Genomic DNA, 15,445 nt, shown 5'->3' on the forward strand with positions numbered 1-15,445 from the left:
ATTGGTCTGAGCACTGAGTATAGGAATTGGGAGGTCGTGTTACGGTTGTACAGGACATTAATAAGGCCACTTTTGGGATATTGCATGCAATTCTGACCTCCTTCCTATCGGAAGGATGTTGTGAAATTTGAAAGCATTCAGAAAAGATTTACAAGGATGTTAGCAGGGTTAGAGGATTTGAGCTATAGGGAGATCAAATAGGTTGGGGCTGTTTTCCCTGGAGCATTGGAGGCTGAGGGGTGACCTTATAGAGATGATAAAATCAGTGGGGGCATGGATAGGATAAATAGATAAAGTCTTTTCACTGGGGTGGGGGAGTCCAGAACTAGAAGGCATAGGTTTAGGGAGAGAGGGAAAGATAAAGAAGGGGCATAAGGGGCAAGTTTGTCAGGCAGAGGGTGGTGCATGCATGGAATGAGCTGCCAGAGGAAGTGGTGGAGGCTGGTACAATTACAACATTTAAGAAGCATTTGGATGAGTATATGAATAGGAAAGGTTTAGAGGAATATGGGCCAAGTGATGGCAAATGGGTCTATATTAGTTTAGGATATCTGGTCAGCATGGATGAATTTTACCAAAGGGTCTGTTTCTGTGCTGTACATCACTATGACTCTATGACTGTATGAACTACTACTAATTAATTCCAGTGTAGTAGTATCCCCTCACACACCCTTGGCAAAAGCAAATTCAGTAAAATCAATTGTCTCACATGCAATGCAGCAGGAAGAGAACCCCAGCATTTAGCTGTAAGAGAACCCCAGCATTTAGCTGTAAGAGAGAGAGAGAGAGGAATAAAACTTTCACATTGGGAGCTTGACCCCACCCATTCAGGCTGCTTCTAATGTTCAGATGTTTTAAAAATAAAGCCCAAAGTCCTCACGAGCTGTTTGTCTTATTGGCTTTGAGAAGACTGCTCTATTCCTCTGTCTCAACAGTTCTTCATTAAAAAAAAAGGACAAAACACACCACTTAAAGCCCCAGTATCACCACACTATAGGAAGGATGTGATTGCACTAGAGAGCGTGCAGAAGAGATTCAACAAGATGTTGCTTGGGATGGAGCAGTTTTGCAACAAAGGAAGACTAGATAAACTCAGTTTGGTTTCTTGAGAGAAGACTAAGAGGAAGGGATCCAATTCAGATGTATATGATTATGAGGGGCAAGGATAGGTTGGACAGAATACAACTATCCCTCTTAGTTGAAGGCTGAATGATGAGGGAACATAATTTTAAGGTAAAAAGCAGAAAGTTAAGAGGAGTTCTGAGGAAAATGCTTTTCACTCAGACAATGGTGGGAATCTGGAATGCACTGCCTGGGAGGTAGTTGAGGTCGGAAATTGCACAATATTTTAAAAGGACTTGGATGAGTACTTCAATTGTCACAACATTCAAGACTATGGACCAAGTGCTGGAAAATGGGAATATTGTGGATTTAGAATAGTTTTTATTGTCGTGGTAGATTTGATGATGGGTATCTTCAGGGTTTACCCTAGTATAATTTTAGCAGGCAGAACAGATAATCATGTTATGGGCAAGACCAATTCCCCTCAAAATATATTAAAAAGATAACCTAGATCCTAACGTTTTTCTTATTTTAAAGGCAATTGCCAGACTTTGCATTCCAGATATAATTTGATTGGTAAAACAACTAGTTACGAAGCAAAATACACTTTATTCATAAACTATAGTTAAAATACAACAAAAAAGAAGAATTTGGAATAACTTAACTCTCTTCCAATATAATGACATCCCATAAACACACAGGTGGCAAAAGGCAAGTTCAGAAAAATAATTTCTTTTCACAGGCAATTCTCTAGTCCAGGAGGAAAACATCAAGAGAAAACTCAGAGATACAGAATAGCATGGTGAAGCTTCAAGCCAGCTTCAAGACACAGTGACAACTGCTACTGAAAAACTAAATAAAACTAAAAATCCTGGTTCTGTGGAAGCTTGCCTCACCCATTCTATTGTTCCTATTTAAAAACAAAACAAAGGCCCCACAAACTGTTTCCTCTAATGTCTCTGAGTAGACAGCTTGGCTCCTCTGCCTTAAAACCTCTCTTTAAAAAATGCAGGACAAAATGCACCTCTTAAATCCTTTGTATGGTCACAAGATGGGTGTCATTCCATTGACTAACTAATATGCATTTTCAGTGGCAGCTACATCCAGGACGTCCTCTCAGAAATTATGCTGGACATTTGATAGCCAACCCAGATTTTGTCAGGTGTATTACAATGACATGTAAACTGCAGAATTATGTCAAATAATGCTCTCCTCATCTGTCAGAAACATTTGTTTTTCTTGGCTATCATAGAAGTGTTACATCAACTGGGCAGTTGTTGTACCTGCCCAATATCACGGTCAGTCAGAAAGCCAAAAGGATTCCAGATTCAAGCCTCACTAGCATTTTTCTCATGAACTGCGGGTGCTAAATAAAATTCCACTAATTTGCTCATGGTGGAAAATTGGCCACTCATATCACAAAGCACAGAGGAGGTTACAGCCCTTAAAGTGGAGGGGACAGATACCAGGAGGACAAAAGAATGAGAAGACCAGAAATAGGGCAGAATTATCTCGTCAAATCTGGAAGAACATTCTTCTCCTGCTAGCTTTCCAAAAATCTTTTAATAAAAAAGAAAAACAAATATGTCTTTTTGGAGAGGCCACCAGTGATCACTTGGAACAGAACCAATTTAATTTTTTAGCAGGTAAAAATATTCCACTCTTGTGTTTCAGGAGAAAACATTTATTTTTCATACAAAAAGAAATTTTAACTGTAAATGTCCAGTAGGGAATGCAGCAATTATGCTCAACCTTAATTGCTAATTTGATTTTCTTTACCTCATTTTTATCTGACCCAAGGTTGTTGCACAAAGGTAGGAATTGTGATGGGAATTCCACAAAGAACTCTCTTAAAAAAGACAATGGATGAATGATAGTCCCACACTGCTAATATTGCACCAACATAGTTTGGAAAGGAAAATCAAACCCTTGGTGTTTAGAAGGCAATCTCATTGAGGTATAAAAAATATTAAATGACATGTATGACATAAATCTCAAGAGCTTACTTCTAATTAAGCCAGAAAAAAAATACCAGAGGACATAAATTTAAATTGGTTGGCAATACCTTTAAGCTAGATATCAGAAAGAATTTATTCAATCAAAGGCTGATAAATATTTGGAATAATTTACTCAGCAGTCATAAAATGTTATACATTAGAGCATTTCAAGACGAGACTGATTTCTGTAGTGGGGAGTTAGGCTACTAGAGGAATGAACTTCAATGGTTTGAATCACCTTTTCTCATCCTTGACTTCTGTCAAATCTCTATTTCTTGAATTTGTGCTGGATTGTATTTAAATGCCTGTTTCTTAGTCATAGCTCTTGATGGTTAAATGTGTCCTTCAGCAACCTCCTCAAGAATCTATCAATGATTATGCATTCAAGAAGGAAGAGAAGTATTACATTTTTCCCCTATAGTCCTAAATGTAACCTTTACTGTCAAAATTCCTAACTACTGGTTATTTCCATCTTTATGTCAGAATGTTACTTAATATCACCACTAACAATTACTATAATTCACCAAGCGATTAAGTTGAACAACTCTGAATTTTCTTTACAATTTTATCATCCTGATTAAATCATATGTAAACATTTGCAGAGTATACATTTAATAGTAAATGATCACACTTCTTCTGCAACACCACATCATGATTGTTCTGCATTTCAACCCACAGGAGATAAACCCAATTAACATGTTAAATAGTACAGTTCATACAAAATAAGGGAGGGCATAATAAAGTCTTTTATTATTAAAGAAAACTGTAGGAAGATCTAGTGAGGATGACTTGTCATTATGTATTTTCACACTTCTCAGTACATCCTAATATAGCAGCTATAGTGTCAAAACATTTTGACAAAGTTTGAAATGTAAAAATTCATAATGCTTGACCCATGAGATCATGAATTTTGAATAAATATCGTGTGTCAGCACTTCTTATATCTTATGGCATTTAAAATTTTTAAATCATCTGTGGTCATTTATGATGTCCCAAAAGTTTTGTGTTTGACTCCGAAAGAGAGAATTTTCTTTGAAACAAATGTTTGATTTGGACATAGGTTAATTATCAATGTGAAATGAAAGGAAAACCATGGCAACAATTATCTTTTATGTGTTCAAGCTGTATTACCAGCATGCAGAATAGGTTTGCAAAGGAAAATAATATAGCCTTGTAGGTCAGATCACAATGGAGTAAATTTAAACTTTGTCTGTAAATGTAAAAGAGAAAATATTGCAACAGCAGTCCACTTTACATCCTTTCATATTTTAATTTTATTTTATTACAAACAGTTGTCAGTTTTCTGTCAGTCATTTTACAAAATAACACTAAGTTCAATGTTATATATTATACCACAATAGCATCATTATTATTTTCAATATATTTCTTTATATTTCACCAAGGAAAAATCAGTACACTTTATATTAATGTACCAATTCTTGTGTCCTGAATACAGGACTGCAATATAGACTGAGTTGTGCTGAATGATATACCCTTTCTATATAAAGAAGCATAGTTGAAGTATCAATATGATTCATTACAGAAATTTGTGACAAATTGATACTAAACTGCAGCAAATTCTATACAAAGATACATCTCAAGACAATGTGAAATGAAGTTACAATTTTAGGATCATAGCGATAGTGGAATTGGAACATACCCCAAAGGACAAAATGCAGTACTATTTAAGGTTAGTGAATTTTCCATTCTCATATTAATTTGTGTCAGATTGAATAAATGAATGGGCCTGACTCATTGGGCTGTGCATGTGAACCAGTTCTGTGTGTGTGTGTAGGCGTATTTGTGTGAGAACTATGTATGTTAATATCTGAGTATGAAAGGAGGTATACATGAGGCCACTTTTGTTGATAAATTGAACAAGTGCATGAAAGTATATGTGCGTTGGTAGGGGTGAATGAGTCAGTCAGTGAGTGATTGGTTGAAAACAGCATACTAGAGAGTGAATGAGCTTGTCCATAATAAAGTCGTCAATACAAAAGCAAATTACCACCGATGCCCGAAATCTGAAATTAAAACAAGAAGTGCTGAAAATACACCATTACCGAGATGAGTTGCTCAAATTGGGAAATTTCCTAACTCAGTAGACCTGCCCCATCACATACATTTATCAGACCAGGGAGAAGGAGGCAGGATTGAGTTGTGTCTGCCATTGCCAGAAGCAGATCAAAGATGTCCATATGGTCAGATGAGAGCTGAGTCAGGCTGGTCAGAAAATGAGCCTCAGTCCTCTGTGGTATTGTCTCAGTTGTCTTAAAAAATGTTGGCCTCCTAGTACTCACCCCATATGCCCTCTCACCCTTCACCCACTCCACATGGCTTTTCATACTCCCATGGTAGCTTCATGCTCTCTCTAACCCCATACAACATCCATACAATCTCATAGCCCTATGCAACCTGATACCTCCTCCAAAATCCATTATGGAAAGAGCTCAGGAACCACGTTGAGATGTAAAAAGAAATAAACTAACAATATTATTGAACTCTTTCTCATGCATAACAGAGATTTTGAAATTTAGCCAAGTATTTATAATGCTTTCTGTTGTAACAGCTTTCGGAAAATGTCAACAATGAATTGTATTGACACTACAGGTGTCGATGGTAGTTTTTATAAAACTAAATTACACCAAATGGCCTGTCATAGCTGCCCAGCAGCCATTTTTATATAACTTGCAGGTATAGCCCGCTATTTCATTCTTCCATTTTTAATTCATGATTTTTATGATTTTAATAAATATAGGTCATGACGATGAAGCAGACATTATTTGAATTTCCAAAACATCTCCCTCTTAAATTTCTGACTACTGTACTGAGGGTTAAGACACTTGGAACAGCAACAATTGTAAAATTTAGCTGTATTTTCAAGTGGCCCAACAGGTTGTGTTTTGCATCCATGTGACTAGTGTCCTGCAACTTTGCCCCTACTGGCAAAAGATAATATCAGTCAGAAATGGGATCCACCTGCCACTTTAAAGGGCTCCTGGAGTCATCCTACCACTGGAAAAATTCTACATATCAATCCTGTTAAACGATCTTTAGTGTAACTAAAATAAATGCACTTTCCCAATGCCTTTCATCTTACAGATATCACAAGAATGCCAATTCAAGAGGAAAACCAATTTTATACTGATTGACAAAGAGTATTCCAAATGGTTGAGAAGTGCATATTTATTGGTAGATGAATAGTCATGGAGATTGCATCTGTTAATGCTGGTTGACAGTTAACTGCAATACTTTATTACTTGACAGTTAACTGCCATACTTTATTTAAATTTTAAGATCGGCAGGATTCTGATCAATCAAAACATTGCCCCAAGCAATGAACCAATGAAGAGTAGTACCTATTTTTGAGTTGAAGCATGTTACCCTCTGAACTTTGCTTCTACATTCAATACAATCACGAGTAACCTCCAGTTTCAACTCTACCTTCTGGCCAACTCTCTATAACCCATGATTCTCTAAGTGACCATAATCTGTCTACCTTAGCCTGAGAACTGCAGGATTTGAACATATAATTTGATAAAGAACCAAGTGTTGTGTTGACAGACCACACTGCACTGCACTGACTGCAATGTTACTTGTACCTACCACGTTTTGGAAAAAGCATTAAACGAAGATATTTTATTTGACCATTCAACAATGTCACAGACAAATATTCCTTTTTATTATCCATGATAAATAAGATTGTATATAAGATTTCTGCATTTTTGTCCTCAGACTGATCATCTCAAATAAAACATTAACAGCAGCAAGCTTTTTGTGAATTGAAGTTTGAATATTATGAAATGCTTACCCCAGACGTTTAAATGCTACATCCCGTTCAATCACCTCATGTACACAAAGATTAAATGCAGATGAAGCTAAAACAATTCAATTGCAGTACACAATTATAACAGGTCTTTAATATTTTAGTTGAGTTGGTGCTTCAGTTAAGCTGTTGGTTTGACAATGCAGGGCATCTCAGTAAACTGTCAAAGCTTCTTGTCATGAAATTTTCACGAGTATAGGAGTTGTATATAAGAGTTGGGATGCCTTGTTACAGCTGTACAGATAATTTGTGAGGCTACTTTTAGAAGGCTCTGTTCAATTCTGGTCTCCTTGCTATATGAAAGATGTAATTAATCTTGAAAGGGTTCAGAAAAGATTTACAAGGATGTTGCAGGGTTTGGAAGGTTTGAGTCATAGGGAGAAGCTGAATAAGGTTGGGCTTTTTTCTCCGGAGAGTCAGAGGCTGAGGGGTGACCTTATAGAGGTTTATAAATCATAAGGGAAATGGATAGAGTGAATAACTAAGGGTTTTTTTATCCTGAGGGTAGGGGTGTTTAAAACTAGAGGGCATGGTTTAAGGTGAGAGGAAAAAGATTTAAAGAGGACCTAAGGGGTGATGTTTTCAGGCAGAGGGTGGTGCAGGTATGGAACAAGCTATTAGAGGAAGTGGGGGAGGCTGGTACAATTATGACATTAAAACAGTTGGACTGAAGGGTCTGTGTCTGTGCTGCATTATTCTATGACTATATTCAGTGTCCATGTTGATTCTGTCTGCAAAGAACAGGGCCCTATCTATTGGTATGTGTAGCTTCCTGTGTATGTGGCTACCACACTGTGAGTTTGACTGACAATCATAATCTTAGGTGTCCAAGCCTTAGAATCTTTCATTTATACACAGTGAAATTCCTATAGCTCTTACCACTATAATATTGGTCTTATCAGCAACCTCATAAATAGATCCTTGGTTCTTTGTTACCATACAAAATTGATAGGCGTGATAAAGACTTATGTTGGATAACAACTACTCTGATTACAAAACAGAAGTTGCTGGAAAAGCTCAGTAGGTCTGGCAGTATCTTTAAATCTTCTTCAGAACTACTCTCATGAGATTATTTCTCACTCTTTATCATATGAACTCATGCATCCTGAAAAGTGCCCAGTCTACACAGAATATCCTGTAAGAGTAAGATATTACTTGAGCAACAGGAAAAGCTAATGTAAGTGGTGTTTGCCACTAATAGGATGCCATCTTCAAGTCAAAGAGACATTCTGCATATCACACAAATGAGTAGTGTGGTATGTGAATTTCAGTGCCAGTTTACGCCAAGTATATTAGTTTTACATCACAAAGGCTGGTGGATATATCAAATGGCATTTCCCATCAGTTATTCACAGCAATTAAGGGACTGACCATACCAATCAGCCCTCTTTTTCAGAACTCACAACGGTGTCCAACGTTAGGTCTGATTCTGCAATTGGGCAACATTTGGTGGATAATTCTAAGTGTATGAAGAATCACACTGATAATCAATTTAGGATTTCTATTCAGGCTTATGTACTGGTGCATTCTCATTGCTACATTTCTTTATACACAGGGCCAAGATTTTTGCAGACTAAAACAACATGTACACGTGTACACTTCAGTCCTCCAAGCCTGTGCCAGCACACACTAAGGTGTCTTCACTTACAGGATCTATACCTCTCTATTCCTTTCCTATTCATGTATTCATCCAGGTGCTTCTCGAATGCTGCTATTATGTCTGCTTCCACCACTTCTGTGAAAAATTAACATCACACATCTCTATTAAACTCCAGCTATCCCCCATCCCGCCACCACACCTTGAATTTGTGTCCACAAAGAATTGACCCCTCCCTCTTGGGAAAAGGTCTCATACTTTCCACTATATCCATGCCATTCATGATCTTATAAATTTCTATCAGATTGCTCCTCAACATCCTGCATTCCAGTGAAAACAAACCCAACCTTTCTTCATACCTAAAATCCCTCATACCATGCAACATTCTGGTAAAGCTTTTCTGTACCCTCTCCACAGAGTCCACATCCTTCTTGTCGTGTGGTGACCAGAACAGTACGCAATATTCCAAGTGTGGCCGAACTGAAGTCCTGTAAAGCTGCAGCATAACCTGTCTATCCTTATACTCAATAAAGGCAACACGCCTTTTTTTAATTACCTTATCTACTTGCATAGCCACCTTCAGTGATCTGTGGATCTGCAAATTCAGATCTCTCTGCAATCAATACTCCTAAGGGTTCTGCCATGCACTGTATAATTTCCACCTTTCAAAGTGTATCACCTCCTATTTGTCTGGATTAAACTCCATCTCCATTTTTCTGCCTGAACCTCCAACTGATCTATATCCTGCTATATCCTCTGACAATCCTCCTTAATTTCCAGAACTCTACTAATCTTTGTAAACTCACTAATTAGACCAACTACCTTTTCCTCCGAATCATTTATGTAGATCACGAACAGCAGAAGTCCCAGCACTAATCCCTGTGGAACACCACTAGGCACAATCCTCCATTCTGAAAAGCATCATTCCACCATTATCCTCTTTTTCCTATGACTGAGCCAGTTCTGTATCCATCTTGCCAGCTCACCCCTGATACAATGTGACTTCACCCATTTGTACCAGTTTGCCATATAGGACCTTGTCAAAAGCTTTACTGAAGTCTACATTGACAACATTAACTATTTTTCCCTCATCAATCATCTTTGTCACCTCCTCAAAAAACTCAATCAAGTCAGTGATGCATGATCTCCCCCCGCACAAACCGTGCTGTCTATCACTAATAAATCCATTTGCTTCTAAATGCGTACAGATCTTGTCCCTGAAAATCTTTTCCAGTAATTTCCTACCTCCAACATGAGGCTCCCAGGCCTGTAAATTCCGGGCTTATCCCTTATTAAACAATGAGATAACATTGGTTCTTCTCCAGTCCTCTGGGACCTTACCTCTGACCAAAGAAGATGCTAAGATGTCTGTCAATGCTCTTGCAATTTGTTCTCTTGCCTCCCTCAACATTCTGGGATAGATCCCATCAGGACCCAAGAACTTATCTATCTTAATACTTCTTAAAATGCACAACACCTCTTCCCTTTTAATAGCAACTTGACTTAGGAATTCAACACTCCCTTCCCTGAGGTCATCCACTCCCAATTCCTTCTCTTTGGTGAATACTGACACAAAGTATTTTTTTAGGACCTCACCTACCTTTTCTGGCTCCACATCTAGGTTCCCTCTTTTGTCCTTGAGTGGGCCAATTCTTTCCCTGGCTACTCTCTTACTTTTTATATATCGTCCTAGTCCCTATGTATGCTTATTGTTTCTTTTTGACTAAGGACATAACATCCCTAGTGATCCAAGGTTCATTTAACTTGCCATACCAATCTTTCATTTTTGCAGGAACGTGTTGCTCCTGAACTTTTATCAACTGCTGTTTGAAATACCCCCACATGTCTGATGTGGAGTTACCCTCAAATAACTGCCCCCAATCAACATTCTCCAGGTCCTACCTAATTTTGTTGTCTTTCGCCTTTCCATAATTTAACGCCTTTACCTGATGATTGCTGTTATCCCTATCAATGAATATGTTAAAATTCACATAAATATAGGCACTACTCCAAAAATGTTCCTTTACTGAATCTTCACTCATCTAGCCAGGCTCATTTTCCTAAATCACATCCTGAATAATCCTTTCCCTGGTTGGACTGTTTACATACTGTGTCAATAAACCATCTTGAATGGTCCTTACAAATTCTCCCCCAACCAAGCTCTTAGGATGAAGTGAGTCCCAGTCAATACAGGGAAAGTTAAAACTACCCAGTGCAACAACCCTACTGCTTTTGCTTCTTTCCAAAATCTGTCTATATATTCTCTCCTCAATCTCCCTCTGGCTGCTGGGAGGCCTTGAGTTTACTCCCAGCATTGTGATTTCATCTTTCCCATTCCTGAGGTCTACCCATATTGTCTCACAGCATGAGTCCTCTGATGTCTCCTCCCTCAGTACAGCTGTGAGATACTCCTTTACCAATAATGCATCTTCCCAACCCTTTTACATCCCTTTCAATCACACCTGAAACATTTAAATCCTGGGGAATTTACTGCAGTCCTGTCCCTCTTGCAGCCAAATCTCTGAAATCACAATAATGTCATAGTTTCAAGTACTAACCAAAGCTCTGATTTCATCTACCCCGCCTATTACACTTTTCGCCTTGAAATACCTGCATTTCAGACTACCTACCCTGCTCTTTGCAGCAGCGTTTCTCTGTTCTTAATCATGTTTGCCAAGGTTTCTACTTCTCCCTCAACTTATACATCTACTGCCCTACTCCTCAGGTTCCCAGCCCCCTGCCACACTAGTTTAAACCCTCCCCAACCACTGTACCAAGTATCTATCAAAAACATCATTCCCAGTCCTGTCCAGGTGTAACCATCCAGTTTGTACGGGTCCCATCTCCCCAAGAAATGGTCTCAAAACCCCACAAATCTGAAACCCTCCCCCTACCCCACCTATTTCAACTCAACCAAATAGGTGACAGGTATCCACTTCGAGGAGAAAGTGAGGACTGCAGATGCTGGAGATCAGAGCCGAAAATGTGTTGCTGGAAAAGTGCAGCAGGTCAGGCAGCATCCAAGGAGCAGGAGAATCGACGTTTCGGGCATGAGCCCTTCTTCAGGAATGAGGGAAGTGTGTCCAGCAGGCTAAGATAAAGGTAGGGAGGAGGGACTTGGGGGAGGGGCATTGGAAATGCGATAGGTGAAAGGAGGTCAAGGTGAGGGTGATAGGCCGGAGTGGGGTGGGGACGGAGAGATCAGGAAGAAGATTGCAGGTTCGGAAGGCGGTGCTGAGTTTGAGGAATTTGACTGAGACAAATTGGGGGGAGGGGAAATGAGGAAACTGGAGAAATCTGAGTTCATCCCTTGTGGTTGGAGGGTTCCTAGGTGGAAGATGAGGCGTTCTTCCTCCAACCGTCGTGTTGCTATGGTCTGGCGATGGAGGAATCCAAGGACCTGCATGTCCTTGGTGGAATGAGAGGGGGAGTTGAAGTGTTGAGCCACAGGGTGGTTGGGTTGGTTGGTGCGGGTGTCCCAGAGGTGTTCTCTGAAACGTTCCGCAAGTAGGCGGCCTGTCTCCCCAATATAGAGAAGGCCACATCGGGTGCAGCGGATGCAATAAATGATGTGTGTGGAGGTGCAGGTGAATTTGTGGCGGATATGGAAGGATCCCTTGGGGCCTTGGAGGGAAGTAAGGGGGGAGGTGTGGGCACAAGTTTTGCATTTCTTGCGGTTGCAGGGGAAGGTGCCGGGAGTAGAGGTTGGGTTGATGGGGGGTGTGGACCTGACGAGGGAGTCACGGAGGGAGTGGTCTTTTCGGAACACTGATAGGGGAGGGGATGGAAATATATCCCTTGTGGTCGGGTCCGTTTGGAGGTGTCGGAAATGATGGCGGATGATACGCTGTATATGGAGGTTGGTGGGGTGGTAGGTGAGGACCAGTGGGGTTCTGTCCTGGTGGCAGTTGGAGGGGCAGGGTTCAAGGGGAGAGGAGCGGGAAGTGGAGGAGATGCGGTGGAGGGCATCGTCGATCACGTCTGGGGGGAAATTGTGGTCTTTGAAAAAGGAGGCCATCTGGGTTGTACGGTATTGGAACTGGTCCTCCTGGGAGCAGATGCGGCGGAGACAAAGGAACTGGGAATATGGGATGGCATTTTTACAGGGGGCAGGGTGGGAGGAGGTGTAGTCTAGGTAGGTGTGGGAGTCGGTTGGTTTATAGTAAATGTCCATGTTGATTCGGTCGCCCGAGATAGACATGGAAAGGTCTAGTAAGGGGAGGGAGGAGTCTGAGACGGTCCAGGTGAATTTGAGGTCTGGGTGGAAGGTGTTGGTAAAGTGGATAAACTGTTCAATCCCCTCGTGGGAGCACAAGGCAGCGCCGATACAATCATCGATGTAGCGGAGGAAAAGGTATGGGGTGGTGCCAGTGTAGCTGCAAACCAAAGGAGTAGCCATGGGCACCCGCATGGGCCCCAGCTATGCCTGCCTCTTCGTAGGATATGTGGAACAGTCCATCTTCCGCAGCTACACTGGCACCACCACCCACCTTTTCTTCTGCTACATCGATTACTGTATTGGCCTTGTGCTCCCACGAGGAGGTTGAACAGTTCATGCACTTTACCAACACCTTCCACCCAGACCTCAAATTCACCTGGACCGTCTCAGACTCCTCCCTCCCCTTGCTAGACCTTTCCATTTCTATCTCGGGCGACCGAATCAACACGGACATTTACTATAAACCAACCGACTCCCACAGCTACCTAGACTACACCTCCTCCCACCCTGCCCCCTGTAAAAACACCATCCCATATTCCCAATTCCTTTGTCTCCGCCGCATCTGCTCCCAGGTGGACCAGTTCCAATAACGTACAACCCAGATGGCCTCCTTCTTCAAAGACTGCAATTTCCCCCCAGGCGTGATCGACGATGCCCTCCACCGCATCTCCTCCACTTCCCGCTCCTCCGCCCTTGAACCCTGCCCCTCCAACTGCCACCAGGACAGAACCCCACTGGTCCTCACCTACCACCCCACCAACCTCCATATACAGCGTATCATCCGCCGTCATTTCCGCCACCTCCAAACGGACCCCACCACCAGGGATATATTTCCATCCCCTCCCCTATCAGCATTCTGAAAAGACCACTCCCTCCGTGACTCCCTCGTCAGGTCCACACCCCCCATCAACTCAATCTCCGCTCCCGGCACCTTCCCCTGCAACCGCAAGAAATGCAAAACTTGTGCCCACACCTCCCCCCTTACTTCCCTTCAAGGCACCAAGGCATCCTTCCATGCCCGCCACAAATTCACCTGCAGCTCCACACACATCATTTATTGCATCCGCTGCACCCGATGTGGCCTCCTCTATATTGGGGAGACAGGCCGCCTACTTGCGGAACGTTTCAGAGAACACCTCTGGGACACCCGCACCAACCAACCCAACCACCCTGTGGCTCAACACTTCAACTCCCCAAACCACTCTACCAAGGACATGCAGGTCCTTGGATTCCTCCATCGCCAGACCATAGCAACACGACGGTTGGAGGAAGAACGCCTCATCTTCCGCCTAGGAACCCTCCAACCACAAGGGATGAACTCAGATTTCTCCAGTTTCCTCATTTCCCCTCCCCCCACCTTGTCTCAGTCAAATTCCTCAAACTCAGCACCGCCTTCCTAACCTGCAATCTTCTTCCTGACCTCTCCGCCCCCACCCCACTCCGGCCTATCACCCTCACCTTGACCTCCTTTCACCTATCGCATTTCCAATGCCCCTCCCCCAAGTCCCTCTTCCCTATCTTTTATCTTAGCCTGCTGGACACACTTTCCTCATTCCTGAAGAAGGGCTCATGCCCGAAATGTCGATTCTCCTGCTCCTTGGATGCTGCCTGACTGCTGCGCTTTTCCAGCAACACATTTTCAACAGCTATACACTACGCTATTTCTCAGGGCAAAGCCCTGATCAATCAGAATTAGTCTGTTTGGTTTAAAATTTAAACACAACCTGGCAGTTAATTTTCAATCAGTAATAATTCTCCATGGCAACCTTTGTCAATCAGAACCTGCTTGCCAACCAGTCAGCACTCTCCTCTCATTCAGTATAAATGTTGGCTTTCCTTGAATTGGAATTCTTGTGGAATGTCCCGATGAGTATAAGTTGAAAAGCATTGTCAAAATGTGGCTTTTATCAGCAATTCTCATGTGTGTACTACCAAGTGATCTTATGGTCTTATGGTCTTATTTGATGATTTTTCATAAGCTATGCTTTTCACTTCACGGATGCTGCCAGCCATGTTAAGTATTTCCAGAATTTTCTATTTTCATCATAAAATCTTTGATAGCCTACTCACAAAATCCAATCACATTATGGAAACAATATAGGGTATCTCACAGTCCATAACTGATTTTATAATTCTGAAGATGCAAATTTTCACAGATTTGTAGGAGTCCTGAAGAACAGTGGTAGTGGACTTGAAATATTAATTTTGTTTCTTTCAATACAGCTTCTGCAAGGCATGCTGAGTTTCTCCAGCATTCTCTGTGTTTGTTTCAGATTTACAGCATCCACAATATTTCATAGCTTTCATATAGGTTGACAATTTAGAGACCATGAAAAGGTTAAGAGAGGTAATAATCAGGTAAGTGTCGATGTTGTCAGTGGTCTTACACAAACTAACATTGTATGTTGGATGGTATCAGTGAGTGGTGGCAAAAGAAGTCAAGAATAGCGTCTTGGAGGACACCAGAGGTAACTGTCTGGAGGTCGGAAGAGAAACATTATAGGAGATTTTCCAGCTACAGCTAGAAAGAAAATAGTGGAACCAGAGAATTACACTCTTAACCAGCTCCATCTCAGTGCACAGGTGCTGGAGTGGATGGTGTGACCAACTGTATCAAAGGCTGTAGAAAGTCCAGAAATAGGAGGAGGGATATTTTATGCTGTTCATAGTCTCCCAGAATATATCATATGTGTTTTCATTCAGAGCAGTTTCAGTACTATGTCAGAAGTAGAAACCTGACGAGA

At 41.4% G+C, this 15,445-nt stretch overlaps 1 long non-coding RNA gene across 16 annotated transcripts in view; it reads left to right on the forward strand.

Moving 5' to 3' along the window:
* LOC148151959 (uncharacterized) overlaps positions 1-15,445 on the forward strand; it is a 450,140-nt gene that overhangs the window by 225,803 nt on the left and 208,892 nt on the right. For 7 of the 16 annotated variants that reach the window (XR_015761144.1, XR_015761128.1, XR_015761089.1 and 4 more), the window contains one exon: positions 4,603-4,749. The exons of the other annotated variants lie outside the window; for them this stretch is intronic. This is a non-coding gene — a long non-coding RNA (uncharacterized LOC148151959). The remainder of the gene's footprint in view (positions 1-4,602; positions 4,750-15,445) is intronic. 16 annotated transcript variants of the gene reach the window in all.

The sequence above is a fragment of the Chiloscyllium plagiosum genome, unplaced genomic scaffold, assembly GCF_037043375.1.
Source record: "Chiloscyllium plagiosum isolate Xiang-an unplaced genomic scaffold, Cpla_swu_hap1 HiC_scaffold_2, whole genome shotgun sequence".
Taxonomy (NCBI): domain Eukaryota; kingdom Metazoa; phylum Chordata; class Chondrichthyes; order Orectolobiformes; family Hemiscylliidae; genus Chiloscyllium; species Chiloscyllium plagiosum.